This window comes from Hevea brasiliensis, chromosome 2 (genome assembly GCF_030052815.1).
Source record: "Hevea brasiliensis isolate MT/VB/25A 57/8 chromosome 2, ASM3005281v1, whole genome shotgun sequence".
In the NCBI taxonomy this organism is placed as follows: domain Eukaryota; kingdom Viridiplantae; phylum Streptophyta; class Magnoliopsida; order Malpighiales; family Euphorbiaceae; genus Hevea; species Hevea brasiliensis.
The window spans coordinates 26,337,475-26,352,447 of record NC_079494.1 but is presented as its reverse complement, the minus strand read 5'-3'; positions in this window follow the sequence as shown (position 1 = coordinate 26,352,447).

Genomic DNA, 14,973 nt, shown 5'->3' with positions numbered 1-14,973 from the left:
GATGGCAATTATAACTTATAAAATAGTTAAGAAATGATATTCTACTGATAACAGTAATTCGATAGGAACTAGTTGGTCAGGTATTCTTTAGGAAGAGCACAATTTTATTATGCGGATCATAAGGATTAGATTAGAATTAAAGCGAAACTTTGGAATAGCATGGAGAAAAGGAGAGGCCGGTAGACTTCCTTCTTAAAATTGAAGAATTGTTTATGGTTGAAAAAAAAAAGGGTATTGATCGCAAACCAGCAGAAAATAAGCTATAGAATATTGATAGATAAAAGAGTTGTGGAAGTAAAAATTAGAATAGTTGGCGCAAATGTAATAAAGAAACATTATGAATATTAGTTAAAGTGTTGACTAGAATGGTCAGAGGACCAAATCAAAGTAATATTGAAGTATAGTGGATTTATTAGGGATGATAAGAGATGCTAAATCATGACTCGATAGTCAAGTTAAGGAAGAAGATAAAATTGAGGAATAAAATAATTAAAGTTAAGTTGTGAAATGGAAAAAAAAAATAAATAGGACTGTTAGAAATGAGAAAAACAGTAGATGAGGAATTGCCACCAGGGCAAATAACCTACTTAAGACGCGTAATGAAATCCCGAACTATTTTATCAAGAAAGAAATAAGTTAAACAAAAGCAAATAAGATAGTGCAAAATGGCACATAGTCCTTGGTCATAAATGGAAATGGTAAGATAATGGTTATGGACCTATGGCCAAGAAAGAGATAAGTAATTCATATATGACCAACAAGTTCATTTAAAAAAAAAAAGACTACAAAGGAAAATAATTGCTAAAACAACAGCAAGAAAAGACTAAAATATTCTAAACTAAACTGAAGGTTGCATCAAATGATCAAGAGATTTGATAAGAAAAGAGTAAAACTAAGTTCTCACCCATAGGATCATACGAGGTCCTAGAAAGAGTGGATCCACTAGCACACAGATTTGCTTACCGCTAAAATTAAAATGAATTTGAATCTAACTTATGACAGAAGGTCATAAGAAACTTGGCACACGAGGTGAGCAATCGATGAGTAAATAGTATTGGTTAAAGTGCTAAGGAACCATCATTCAGGCCAGGAGGCTACTTAGGAGCGTGAATAGGACATGAGGAGACAGCACCCACAACTGTTCAGAGATTGATACCAGGTAAAATTTCGAGATAAAATTTATTTTAAGGGGGGGAGAATTGTAACACCCCTATTTGCATAGCCTGGTACATTTCACTATTCCGGTGACCAGAGTCAGTCCGAACAATTAAGAGGATTAGAACTATGTTTAAGACACCTAGAAAAGCCTTGATTGAAAATAAATAATGATTGCCGAACATAAAAGTAAAAATAAGAAAAACAGAACATAAAAGGTTAAATGAGCCGAGAGTCACTGCGATGGGTGACCTTCTCGGGAAGTGACTACGAAGTCAGTCTAAACTCAAATTTTGAACCGGAAAATGTGACGCTGCGGTCCTTAGGATTATTGCGAACACAGTAGAAAAGAGAAAATCACGAAAAAGAATTGTTAAGCCTGTCAAATAATTAGGTCAGGGATCCAGAAGAAATATTGAATTATTTATAAACTGGGTCGAACCGGCGAGGGGCAGTTTGGTCAATTGACCCCTGGAGCTGACTCCTGACCTAACTGTCCAATAAAATCGAAGAAACGAAAATTTTGGAATCAAAAATTAAATTAAAAAACTATTGAAAAATTAAAGAAAAAGAAAAAGAATAAAAATGGGACTTATTACATCATGATAATGACATCATATATGATGTCAAAATTAATTTTAACTTTCCAACCTTTTTGACCAAGTCAAATAGCCAAATAATTACATAAAAAAAAGAAAAAAAAAAGAGAAAAGAAAATAAGGATTAATGACATCATAAAGCTATATTTAAAATTTAGGAAATTATGGGATAAATACAATTCAAAAGGGACCAATTAAAATTAAAGGATAAAAAAAAAGTAAAAACTCAAATTTTTTTCTTCTTCACCCGTCACTCCCTCTCTCCCATTTCTCTCTCTCATTTTCTCTTCATTTCTACCATTTTTGGACTTAGAAAGCTTGATTTTCTCTAGTTTCTTTTCATAAATTTCTTAAACTCCAACACAAAATCACACTCTTAGACCTAGATACATCACTTGGGAATAAAAAGGAAGAAAGAAATTGAAGATTGGAGAAGAAGAAAAATTGCTTGAATAAGGTAAGCCAATTTTCTCACCATATGCATGGTCTATACATGAAATATAATTGAAATTGATGAAATTATGTAAAGAAACTTGGAAATTTATTCATGTATGGACTTATGGGAAATTTGGCAGCCATGGGAATAGTGGGGTTTATGGTGTTTTAGTAGAATTAAATGTGTAATTAGGCTTAAGGGACTAAGGATAAATGATTGGTATGTTTAGATTTCATGAAATGTGGTAAATACAAAATTAGGGTTCTTGACCTAGGGTTTAGGAGGCAAAAATGTGAGAATTGGTCAAATAGTGTGTTTGACCTTGTTTGAGATGAAAAATGGTCATTTGTAACCAATTGAGATGTGTTAGAAGTGTTAGAAGTGAGTTTAAATTCAGATTGAAAATGGTCATGCTGTAGGTAGTAGGACCAAGGTCTCTTTGAGGGACCAAAACTGAAAATTTACAAGTTCAATTAGTATAAGGCCAATTGGGAATAAAAATAGACACAAAATGGAACATTTTTCATTTAGGAATCATGCCCAAAAAGTGACCAAAACTTAGTGAACAAATTGACCAAATCTGGAATTGGCAATCTAACCTGTACAAAAATGAACAAATGAACAGTATAGGCAGGTCTAAGTGACCTGAAATTTTACCAGTGGATAATTGAGATATAGATCTAAAACTTTCATGAAGAACACAAACCCAAATTATGCCCTTAACCAAGTCATTTGGCCACCCAAAGTTGGTGACCTAAAACTGCCAGAACCAATTTAGTACCCAGAAATCTGGGTTAAGTCCAATCCGGCAATCATGATTCAAATGGCTATAACTTGAGCTACAAAACTCCAAATGGAGTGATTCAAAAAGGAGAATAAAGTTAATACAATAGGGAACATTTTCTATGAAGAAAGTTTTGCCAAATTCTAACAGAAAAATGACCAATGGAACAGTGCAACATAAGACACCAAAACTAAAAATTTACAAATTTGCCTAAAAGACTTAGATTTTGAGTAAAAAACCAAAACCAACAAATTTAGTAACCAAAATGTGGTATGTGAGTGAAATTAGAATTCCCATACCTATTAAGCATTATTCAAGTCAATAAATTGACTTGAATAGTATCATGAATAGTAACCCCGAAATATAAATTTTAAAGAACGTCAAGTTTAGTATGTTAAAGCTAGGTATAAGTAGATTTGAATTTATTTTTGGAGTTGTGATAAATGGTGATACTGAAACACTGTGAAACTATGTGTTTCAGTTGAAAAGAATACCAGGAAAGAACCCGAGGGATCAAGTCAAGGCCAAGAGGTGACTCATATAAGGTTTGTGCACAACTAACTATTTTGTTACTTTTCACTTCTAAATTGTTTTGAACAAGTTTATTTTATGATTTATAATTTTGTTGTGTTGGGGATTTTAATTTTTTGAATAAAATTATATAAATTAAATGAAAATTTTCTTATGCATTTAAGGATTTATTGCATGGTTTTGAGGATTGTAAATTTTAAGGTTGATGTGTTGCCAACCTTGAGCATGAATTTATGATGATTAAATATGTTGATGATTTGTAAACACTTTGTAAATAGAAATTGTTTTTAATATGATTTGAAACCACAGTTGACATGGCAAAATTTGTTGTGAATTCTCATTAGCTTGTCTAGTGAGATATCTCCTCCACTAGATGGGGCGAGTTCCTTCCTCTCTGGCTTGCCAGTTGGGGAAGAATTTGAATGAGTACTCATATAGATTAGCTAGTCTTTGTTCCTCCCTTTCAGTCTCGGTTATTGGGAAAGTGTGAAATGTCATAGTATACAACACGGTATCTACTTGAATCTTGGGTCATGGGTTCAACTGTGTGAATTGTTGGCAACGCCCTTTAAATTATGCATAGTTTGATAAATTGTGATTGAAATAAATAATTTGTCAGTAATTCAAAATATTTTGTATTATTTCAGGATTTAAAAGAAATGTAGATAAATAGTTACTATTTGATCAAAATGTTATTCAAATGAATAATTTGCATGAATGAAAATATTGATTTCTGAATGTTATAAATTTTAAAGAATTTAGAAATTTTAAATTTTATTTGTTATGAATTGTCAAGCATAACTTGTATTAAGTTTTAAATTATTAGTTTGTGCACCACTGAGTTCACCACTCAGCGATAGCTTTGTATGCTGTTGCGGGTGAAAGAAAATATAAAGCAGTTGAGCAAGATTACTAAAAGGCATAGTGAAACTATCTTCGGGTATATCATAGGTATACTCTTGTACTTTAGATTTTGATGTAATTCTGTAATTGTATGTATGAAATTTCCTTTGAGCAATTGTACCAACTCTTTTGTAATATATTTTTGGATTGTAATCAAATACAAATTATTGTAAAATTATCTTGAGATTTTATGTACTTATAAAGTTTTGTACTACTAAATTTTTAATACTCCCATGAATGTAAATATTAATTTTGTTACCTTAATGAGAGGTTTCAATATTTGATTTTATTTAAACTGTGTATTGAGTTGCTTGTATTGATTTGTGAAATGAGATTGAATAATGGAGTTGTAATTGAGGAAAATATTGGGAGTGTCTTTGTTTTCAGGTTTTGAAGAACTGTTTTCTCAAAATACAGACGGCACTTTGTCGAAATTTTTGTAAAAATTGCAGAGATTTTAAATATCTAAAAATTTAATTTATGTTTGGACTTTAAATAAAGGTTTTTAAAATCTGAAAAAAAAAAATTTACCCACAAATTTAAAAATGAACGAAAATTATTTTAAAATCCCTTGTAGTATATTTAATGGGTTATCGGTAGGCGAAGTACAGTAATTCATTAGGTGTACTACGAAAGCATGTTACATCTTACGAGGAGTAGGGTGTGACACAATTGACCAAATTGCCTCTCGCCAGTTCGACTCGGTTTGCAAATAATTCAATATTTCTTCCGGATCCCTAACCTAATTATTTGACCGGCTTAACAATTCTTTTTCATGATTTTCTCTTTTCCACTGTGTTCTCAATAGTCCTAAAGACCGCGGCGTCACATTTTACGATTTGAAATTTGAGTTTAAATCGACCTCGCGGTCATTCCCAAGAGGGTCACCCATCTCTATGACTCTCGGCTCGTTTAACTTCTTATGTTCTGTTTTTCTTATTTATACTTAACTAATTGACAATTACTAATTATTTGTATTTAGGGCTTATCTAGTTGTCTTAGATGTGGTTCTAATCCCCTTAATTGTCCAGACCGACACCGGTCACTGGAATAGTAAAATATACTAGGTTATACAAATAGGGGTGTTATAATTCTCCCCCCCTTAAAATAAAATTTACCTGGTATCAGTCTCTAAACAGCTGTGGGTGCTGTCTCCTCATGTCCTCCTCTCGTTCCCAAGTAGCTTCTTTGCCCGAATGATGGTTCCACAGCACTTTCACTAATGGTATCTGCTTGTTCCGTAACTGCTTCACCCCATAAGCCAGAATCTCTATGGGTTCTTCCTCATATGTGAGGTCTGGATTCACTTCAATCTCTTCTACTGGTAGTACATGAGATAGGTCTGATCGATACCTCTTCAACATAGACACATGGAAGACGTTATGTATCTTCTCCAACTTTGGAGGTAGTGCCAATCGATATGCCAAAGGACACACTCTTTCCAGAACCTCATATAGCCCGATAAAACGAGGACTCAGTTTCCCCTTTCTACCGAATCTCATAATTTTCTTCCAAGGGGAAACCTTGAGAAATACTTTCTCACCCACTGTATACTCAATATCTCTTCTCTTCAAATCAATATAGGACTTCTGACTGTCTGATGTAGTCTTAAGTCAATCTCTGATCACCCTGATCTTCTCCTCGGTCTGCTGAACAATTTCAGGCCCAATCATTTTCCTTTCACCTACTTCATCCCAACAGAGGGGAGTTCTGCATTTTCTGCCATACAAACCTTCATATGGGGGCATCCCAATGCTTGATTGGTAGCTGTTGTTGTAAGCAAACTCAATCAAAGGCAAGTGTATGTCCTAACTACCCTCAAATTCAATCACACAAGCCCGTAGCATGTCCTCCAAGATCTGAATTACCCTCTCAGACTGGCCATCTGTCTATGGGTGAAATGCCGTATTGAAGTTCAATCTAGTTCCTAGAGCTCTCTGAAGACTACCCCAGAATCTAGATGTGAACCTAGGATCTCTGTCAGATATGATGAATACTGGCACTCCATGTAGTCTCACAATCTCATCAATGTACAACTTGGCCAATCTTTCTAAACTGTAGTCCATCCGAACTGGCAGAAAATGAGTAGACTTGGTCAGTCTGTCAACAATGACCCAAACTGCATCATGACTCTTCTGTGTCCTCGGAAGTCCCATTACAAAATCCATCATTATTCTCTCCCATTTCCATTATGGTATTGGTAATGGATGTAACAACCCAGCGGGTACTTGATGCTCTGCTTTCACTTGCTGACAAGTTAGGCATTTAGAAACAAACTCTGCCACATCTCTTTTCATATCCATCCACTAGTAGTGCTCCTTTAGCCCTCTACACATTTTTGTGCTACTAGGGTGCATGGCAAAAGGAGACTCATGTGCTTCCTTCAAAATGATCTGCCTCAAATCAACCTCATTAGGAACACACATTCTACCCTGGTGTAGCAATAGACCATCATCTCTTATTGACAATTTTGGTTTCTTGCCCCGCGGACTTTTTCCAATACCGACATACTTCGATCATTACGAGCGACCATTCGACCGATCAATCAACACTGGCTGTACATGCCATGCAACTGCTATCTGCCCCTTATCATTAATCTCTAAGCTGGCATGTAATGATCTCAACTCATGTACCATAAACAAAGGAGTAACCCGTAACTTGCCATAGTCTTGCGACTTAAGGCGTCAGCCACAACATTAGGTTTCCCTGGCTGATAGTTTATCAGACAATCATAGTCTTTTATCAACTCTAACCATCTCCTCTGTCTCAAATTCAACTCCTTCTGAGTGCCCAGATACTTCAAACTCTTATGATCTGTATAGATGTAACACTTTTCCCCATACAAATAGTGTCTCCAGATCTTAAGAGCAAACACTATAGCTACAAGCTCCAAATCATGTGTCGGATAATCCTCTCATGCAGTTTTAGCTGGCGTGATGCATAGGCAATGACATTTCGATCTTGCATTAATAAACAGCCTAACCCATTGTGAGAAATATCACTGTAAAATGTATATTCTTTACTCGGAGTAGGTAAAGTTAAGACTGAAGCCTCAGTCAAACACCTCTTCAATTCATCAAAACTCTACTGGCATTTATCCGTCCATTGAAATTTCACATCTTTTCAAAGTAGCTTGGTCAATGGAGAAGCCAACATGGAGAATTCCTTCATAAATCGACGGTAGTATCCAGCTAAACCCAGAAAACTGCCAATTTCCGTGATATTTCTGGGTGGTCTCCAATTAAGGACAGCTTCTATCTTACTTGGATCTACCTTGATGCCCTCTACTGATACTACGTGCCCCAAGAAAAGATATTTCTTTTAGCCAAAATTGACATTTCGACAATTTGGCGTATAGCTGTTTCTCCCTCAAAGTCTGCAGTATAATCCGCAGATGTCTATCATGCTCTTCTGCACTCCTCGAATAGACCAATATATCATCTATGAATACCACAATAAACTAATCGAGGTATGGTCTGAAGATAGTGTTCATCAGATCCATAAAAGCAGCCGGAGCATTGGTTAACTCGAATGGCATGATTAAGAACTCATAATGGCCATAGCCGGTTCTGAAGGCAGTTTTAGGAATACTCTGCTCTTGTACTTTCAGCTGATAATAACCTGATCTCAGGTCAATTTTGGAGAACACAGCTGGACCCCTCAACTGGTCAAACAAGTCATCAATGTGGGGCAATGGATATGTATTCTTTATTGTCACCTTATTCAATTGCCGATAGTCAATACATAAATGGAGAGTGCCATCCTTCTTCTTAACAAACAACACTGGCGCTCCCTAAGGTGAGACACTAGGGCGGATAAAGCCCTTGTCAAGTAGCTCTTGCAACTGGACTTTCAACTCTTTCAATGCAGGTGCCTTTCTATATGGTGTTATGGAGGTCCACACCAGGTATAACAACAATCTCAAATTGCACCTCTCTTTCTGGAGGTAATCCTGGCAATTCATCAGGAAATACATCCGGAAAGTCACATACTATAGGGATGTCCCTTAGTGTTGGACTCCCCACCTAGGTGTCTATCACATGTGCCAAGTATGCTTCACACCCCTTTCTAATCATCCTTCTGGCTAGTGCAGCCGAAATGATGTTTGATGGTAGTAAATGCCTCTCCCCATGTATTACTACATCACCGTACAGAAAGGAGACCAAAAGTGACTGTCTTCAGTGTATAGTCAATCATGGCGTGATGCCTAGCTAACCAATCCATGCTTAAGATAATATTATAATCTCTTAAGGGCATTTCAATCAAATCTGATAGAAAAACATGTCCTTGGATCACCAAAGGACAGTCTCTATAGATTGTGTTGACCCGAACCTCTTGTCCTAATGGACTAGTTACTAGCACTTCAAAACCCATTTTGACACACGAAACAGCAAGTGAACTGACTATGCTAGCACTAACATACGAGTGGCTTGAACCCGGATCAAACAACACAAATACTTCTTGATTAGAGATAGAAAATGTACCAGCTACAACATCAGAAGTCTCAGCCTCTTCTTGCTGTCTCATCATGTAAACTCTAGCTGAAGCACTTCCTCAGCCGATCGACCAATAATACCTCGATCGCGTAAGTAGTGCCTCTACCTCTACCTCTTCCTCTGCCAACCGGTTGTGAACCTCTGGGAGCAGGACTCTGAATAGATCCTTCTGCAGTTGTAGGAGCTGGACCGAATCTAGGAGCATTAGTGCAGTCTTTAGCAATATGACCCTTGCCTCCATAGTTAAAACAGGCTCCTGTTGCCCAATAGCATTCTCCCCCATGAATCTTGCCACAAGTCTCACAGGGGCAGGGAGGTTGTGAACCCCTGCCGATCATTGACTGCACCTAGGGGTCTCACAAGAGAATTGGCCCCTTCCAAACCTTCCACCTCGACCTCTGCTAGGTCCCCCAAATTTCTTCCTCTTCCTAGAAGTACCACCAGAACTTGGCTCTACTGACTTTTCCCCCTTATCTTTCTCTGATTTCTCAGCTTTTTCTGATTTTTCTTTTATCGGGATCGCTTCTGATTCAATTCTTTCCAACTCAAGTGCTTGAGAAATGAGCTCTGAAAAATTAGTGTGCCTGAATCCCACTACTTGCATCCGAAGGCTGGGCTTCAAACCCGTCTCAAATCTCTTGCACCTTTCCTTGCTATTAGAAAGGAGTCTCCCAACATAGTAGCTTAAGCGAGAGAACTCCCTCTCATACTCTGCCACTAATCTATTGCCTTGCTTCAGACTCAGAAATTCTTGTAACTTCTGATCCACATATGCATCTGGGACGTACTTTTGTCTGAATTCTCTGATGAAGTCATCCCAGGTTAGTACTGGTGGTTCAGCCAAGTTGTAGGGGATGGTCTTCTATCAATCATACGCATCCCCTTGCAGTAGTGACACAGAGTATTCAAACTTCAGTTCATCTTGGCAGTGCAACTTCTTGAATACTCTGTCCATCCTCTCTAGCCACTGCTCTGCCTCTAAAGGGTCTACTGCACCCTTGAATTCCATAGCCCCATATTTCAAAAGCTTATCATACTGTCTAATTTGCAGCTTGAGGTTGCACCACAGTAATCTGGGGTGGAACTTAAGTAGGTATACCCCCAACCATTTGTTAAAACATTGTAGCCATCTGCTGTGCGAACTGTGCAGGAAACTGCTTCATTTGCAGGGCTGGTGCCATTGACCCACTGACATTCTGTAGAGTTGGGGCTTCCCCTTGTGCCTCAGCTTCAAGAGATTGCTCAACTGAGCGATCCCCTTCTTCCATATCAATCTGAAGTTAGGGTATCTCCTGAACAAATAACACAAAGAGATTTCCCTCCGTTAGTTCATATTTATAATGTAATGCACTGTATGTAACAAATAAGGACATTGAGCAGTTGTACTTAGCAAAGAAAATACACAAATTCACAAATCAAACATATTTCAAAATTTCGCTCTGATACCACTAAAACATATCACACCGTACCCCTCTGTAAGGCATAACATGATCCCGTAGAATACCTAATGAACTACCGAACTTCACCTACCGATAACTCATTAAGTACCCTACAAGGGATTTTAAAACAATTTTCTTATTTTTTATAAGTGGTGAGCATTTTTTAATAGGTATCAAAACATTTAATTAGAGTTTGAAAACTAGTTAAGATTTTTGTTTCATTTTATTTTTTCACAAATTTTATAAAAATTTTGGCTGAGTGCTGTCTGTATTTTGAGAAAACAGTTCTTTAAATACTTGTAAAAAGCACTTCCAAAGATTTATCTCAACAACTTCATTAATTCAAGATCCATCCCAACCAATTTCAACATCATTTCTCAATTTCCAAAATTCAACCTCATCAAAATACTATAATTCAATTTCATTCAAATTAAAACAAATTATTTCCATTCATATTTCAATAAAGATAAAACAATTTAGATACATCATTCTAAAAATTTACATTAAGAAAAATCCAAACCAAATTTAATACAGGCTTTATACAACTTTATACAACTGCTCATAACCAATTTTACATGTCCATACAGTTACATACATTTACGTATATCAAATAGTTTTTACAATCAAGGTATAAAATATACCCGATAGACTTCAAGGCAGGTAGCTCCTCAATCCTCAGCAGCTTACTCTGCTGCTCCTCTAGTCTCTATATCTGTGACAGCAATAACAGCCATCGCTGAGTACTAGGACTCAGTGGTGCACAACATACTAAAATAACATTTATGCAGAATTTAAATCATACTTATTCAAAAATTAAACTGAATATGAGAAATAAATACAAAAAATGATTTATAAGCATTTAATCCAAACAATTTCATTTTGAAAGTATCAAAACAAATTTCATAAAAATACACAGTTATATCATGCCATTCGAAACAAATATCATCTCAATAGCTAGAGGCTAAGGTGAAGTCACATCATAAGGCTAGCTAGCTCAAATATATGGGAACCCATTCTTTTTCTTCTTCTATTGATACACACCTCAACACTTCAGCCAGAGAAGGAATCGAAATTCAAAACTGATTTCCCCCACTATTCATGCTAGTGGGGTGTTCAAATATATGGTCATGACACTGTGGTTTCAAAACTTATCTTAATAATTTACTAAACATTTATTGCCATTTCAAACATACACAAATAAACTTTCAACAATTCAAAGCAAAAGCATAATACACATTTCATGCACTTTGTAAATGAATTTTAAAGCATATTGATGTTGTGCACAAACCTTAAGCAAGTCACCTCTTGGCCTTGACTCGATCCCTTGGGTTCTTTCCCGGTATTCTTTTCCACTGAAACACACAGTTTCACAGTGTTTCAGTATCATAACTCATTATAAATCCAAAAATAAATTCAAATTCACTTATACCTAGCTTTAATATGCTAAACTTGGCATTCTTTAAATTTTGAATTTTGGGGTTACTATTCACGATACTATTTAAGTCAATTTGTTGACTTTCTAAGGCTTAATAGTTATGGGAATTCCAACTTCACCCACATACCACATTTTGGCTACTAAATTTGTTGGTTTTAGTTGTTTACTCAAATTCTAAGTCTTTTAGGCAAATTTGCAAATTTTTCAGTTTTGGTGTCTTATATTACACTATTCCATTAGTCATTTTGCTGTTAGAATTTGGCTAAGTTTTCTTCAAAGAAATTGTTCTTTATTGTCTTAAATTTATTCTCCTTTTTGAATCACTCCATTTGGAGTTTTGTAGCTCAAGTTATAGCCATTTGAATCATGATTGCTGGATTGGACTTACCCAGATTTCTGGGTAAATTTCTGGGTTCTGGCAGTTTTAGGTCACCAAATTTGGGTTGCTAAATGACTTGGTTAAGAGCATAAATTGTGTTTGTGTTCGTCATTAAAGTTTTAGATCTATATCTCAGCTTTCCACTGGTAAAATTTTAGGTCATTTAGACCTGCCTAACCCAAGTTATGGCCAAATGAACAAACACTATTCATTTGGTCATTTTTGTACAGGTCAGATTGCCTAATTCAGATTTAATCAATTTGTTCACTAGGTTTTAGTCACTTTTTGGGCATGATTCCCGAATGAAAAATGTGTCATTTTGTGTCTAGTTTCATTCCCAATTGGCCTCACACCAATTGGGCTTGTAAATTTTCAGTTTTGGTCCCTAAAAGGGACCTTGGTCATGCTACCTGTGTACTGCCCCCATTCAATCCGAATCTCCACTCACTTTCAACACTTTCAACATACACCAATTGGTTACAAATGACCATTTCTCACCTCAAACAAAGTCAAAAACACCATTTAACACATTCTCACATTTTTCCTCTTAAAACCCTAGGTGCCAAACCCTAATCACCCTAATTGTTACATTTCACTGAATCTAAGCATACCAACATCATTCCTCAACTCAATTAAGCTTCCATATATATTGAATTCAATTAAAACACAAGCATATCCATAGCAAACCCTAGCTGGCTGAATTTATTTCTAGTCCTCCAACAATTATTTTCATTTCATTTTAAGCATATTTCCAAGTTCTTCATACTATAAATACTTTAATTAAACTAAAAATTTAAGGTGAACTCACTAACCTTGAATTACAGAATTTTCTTCTTCCTTTCCTTCAAGTTTTCTTTTCTTTCTTTCCCTTGCACTTTGTTTTATAGTTGCCCAAACAAGTTTTAACTATGATGGCTTACTTTTCTATGGTGGGATTTTATAATATTCAAGCTCAAAAAATGAGCTTTAATGGAGTTTGTGGAGAGGGAGAGGTGAGAGAGGTGGGTTCACGGCTAGGGATAAAGATGACTCTCTTTTATTTTTTGTTTTCTTTCTTTTATGATTTTTATCCTTTATGGAAGACCACAATTTAATTTGAATAAATTTATTAATTATAATAGTTATTGCATCATGCATGACCTCATGCATGATGTCATTTAGCTTTCACCTTTTTCTTTCTTTTTTTTTTCTATTTATTTTTCTAATAGTTCTTTAATTTAATTCTCGATTCCGAAATTTTTTTTTCTTCGATTTTATCTGACAGTTAGGTCAGGAGTCAGCTCTCGGGGTTAATTGACTAAATTGCCCCTCGCCGGTAACACATTCTCACATTTTTCCTCCTAAACCCTAGGTGCCAAACCCTAATTATCCTAATTGTTACATTTCACTGAATCTAAGCATACCAACATCATTCCTCAACTCAATTAAGCTTCCATATATATTGAATTCAATCAAAACACAAGCATATCCATAGCAAACCCTAGCTGGCTGAATTTATTTCTAGTCCTCCAACAATTATTTTCATTTCATTTTAAGCATATTTCCAAGTTCTTCATACTATAAATACTTTAATTAAACTAAAAATTTAAGGTGAACTCACTAACCTTGAATTACAGAATTTTCTTCTTCCTTTCCTTCAAGTTTTCTTTTCTTTCTTTCCCTTGCACTTTGTTTTATAGTTGCCCAAACAAGTTTTTAATTATGATGGCTTACTTTTCTATGGTGGGATTTTATAATATTCAAGCTCAAAAAATGAGCTTTAATGGAGTTTGTGGAGAGGGAGAGGTGAGAGAGGTGGGTTCACGGCTAGGGATAAAGATGACTCTCTTTTATTTTTTGTTTTCTTTCTTTTATGATTTTTATCCTTTATGGAAGACCACAATTTAATTTGAATAAATTTATTAATTATAATAGTTATTGCATCATGCATGACCTCATGCATGATGTCATTTAGCTTTCACCTTTTTCTTTCTTTTTTTTTTCTATTTATTTTTCTAGTAGTTCTTTAATTTAATTCTTGATTCCGAAATTTTTTTTTCTTCGATTTTATTTGACAGTTAGGTCAGGAGTCAGCTCTCGGGGTTAATTGACTAAATTGCCCCTCGCCGGTAACACATTCTCACATTTTTCCTCCTAAAACCCTAGGTGCCAAACCCTAATTTCCCTAATTGTTACATTTCACTAAATCTAAGCATACCAACATCATTCCTCAACTCAATTAAGCTTCCATATATATTGAATTCAATCAAAACACAAGCATATCCATAGCAAACCCTAGCTGACTGAATTTATTTCTAGTCCTCCAACAATTATTTTCATTTCATTTTAAGCATATTTCCAAGTTCTTCATACTATAAATACTTTAATTAAACTAAAAATTTAAGGTGAACTCACTAACCTTGAATTATAGAATTTTCTTCTTCCTTTCCTTCAAGTTTTCTTTTCTTTCTTTCCCTTGCACTTTGTTTTATAGTTGCCCAAACAAGTTTTAACTATGATGGCTTACTTTTCTATGGTGGGATTTTATAATATTCAAGCTCAAAAAATGAGCTTTAATGGAGTTTGTGGAGAGGGAGAGGTGAGAGAGGTGGGTTCACGGCTAGGGATAAAGATGACTCTCTTTTATTTTTTGTTTTCTTTCTTTTATGATTTTTATCCTTTATGGAAGACCACAATTTAATTTGAATAAATTTATTAATTATAATAGTTATTGCATCATGCATGATGTCATTTAGCTTTCACCTTTTTCTTTCTTTTTTTTCTATTTATTTTTCTAGTAGTTCTTTAATTTAATTCCCGATTTCAAAATTTTTTTT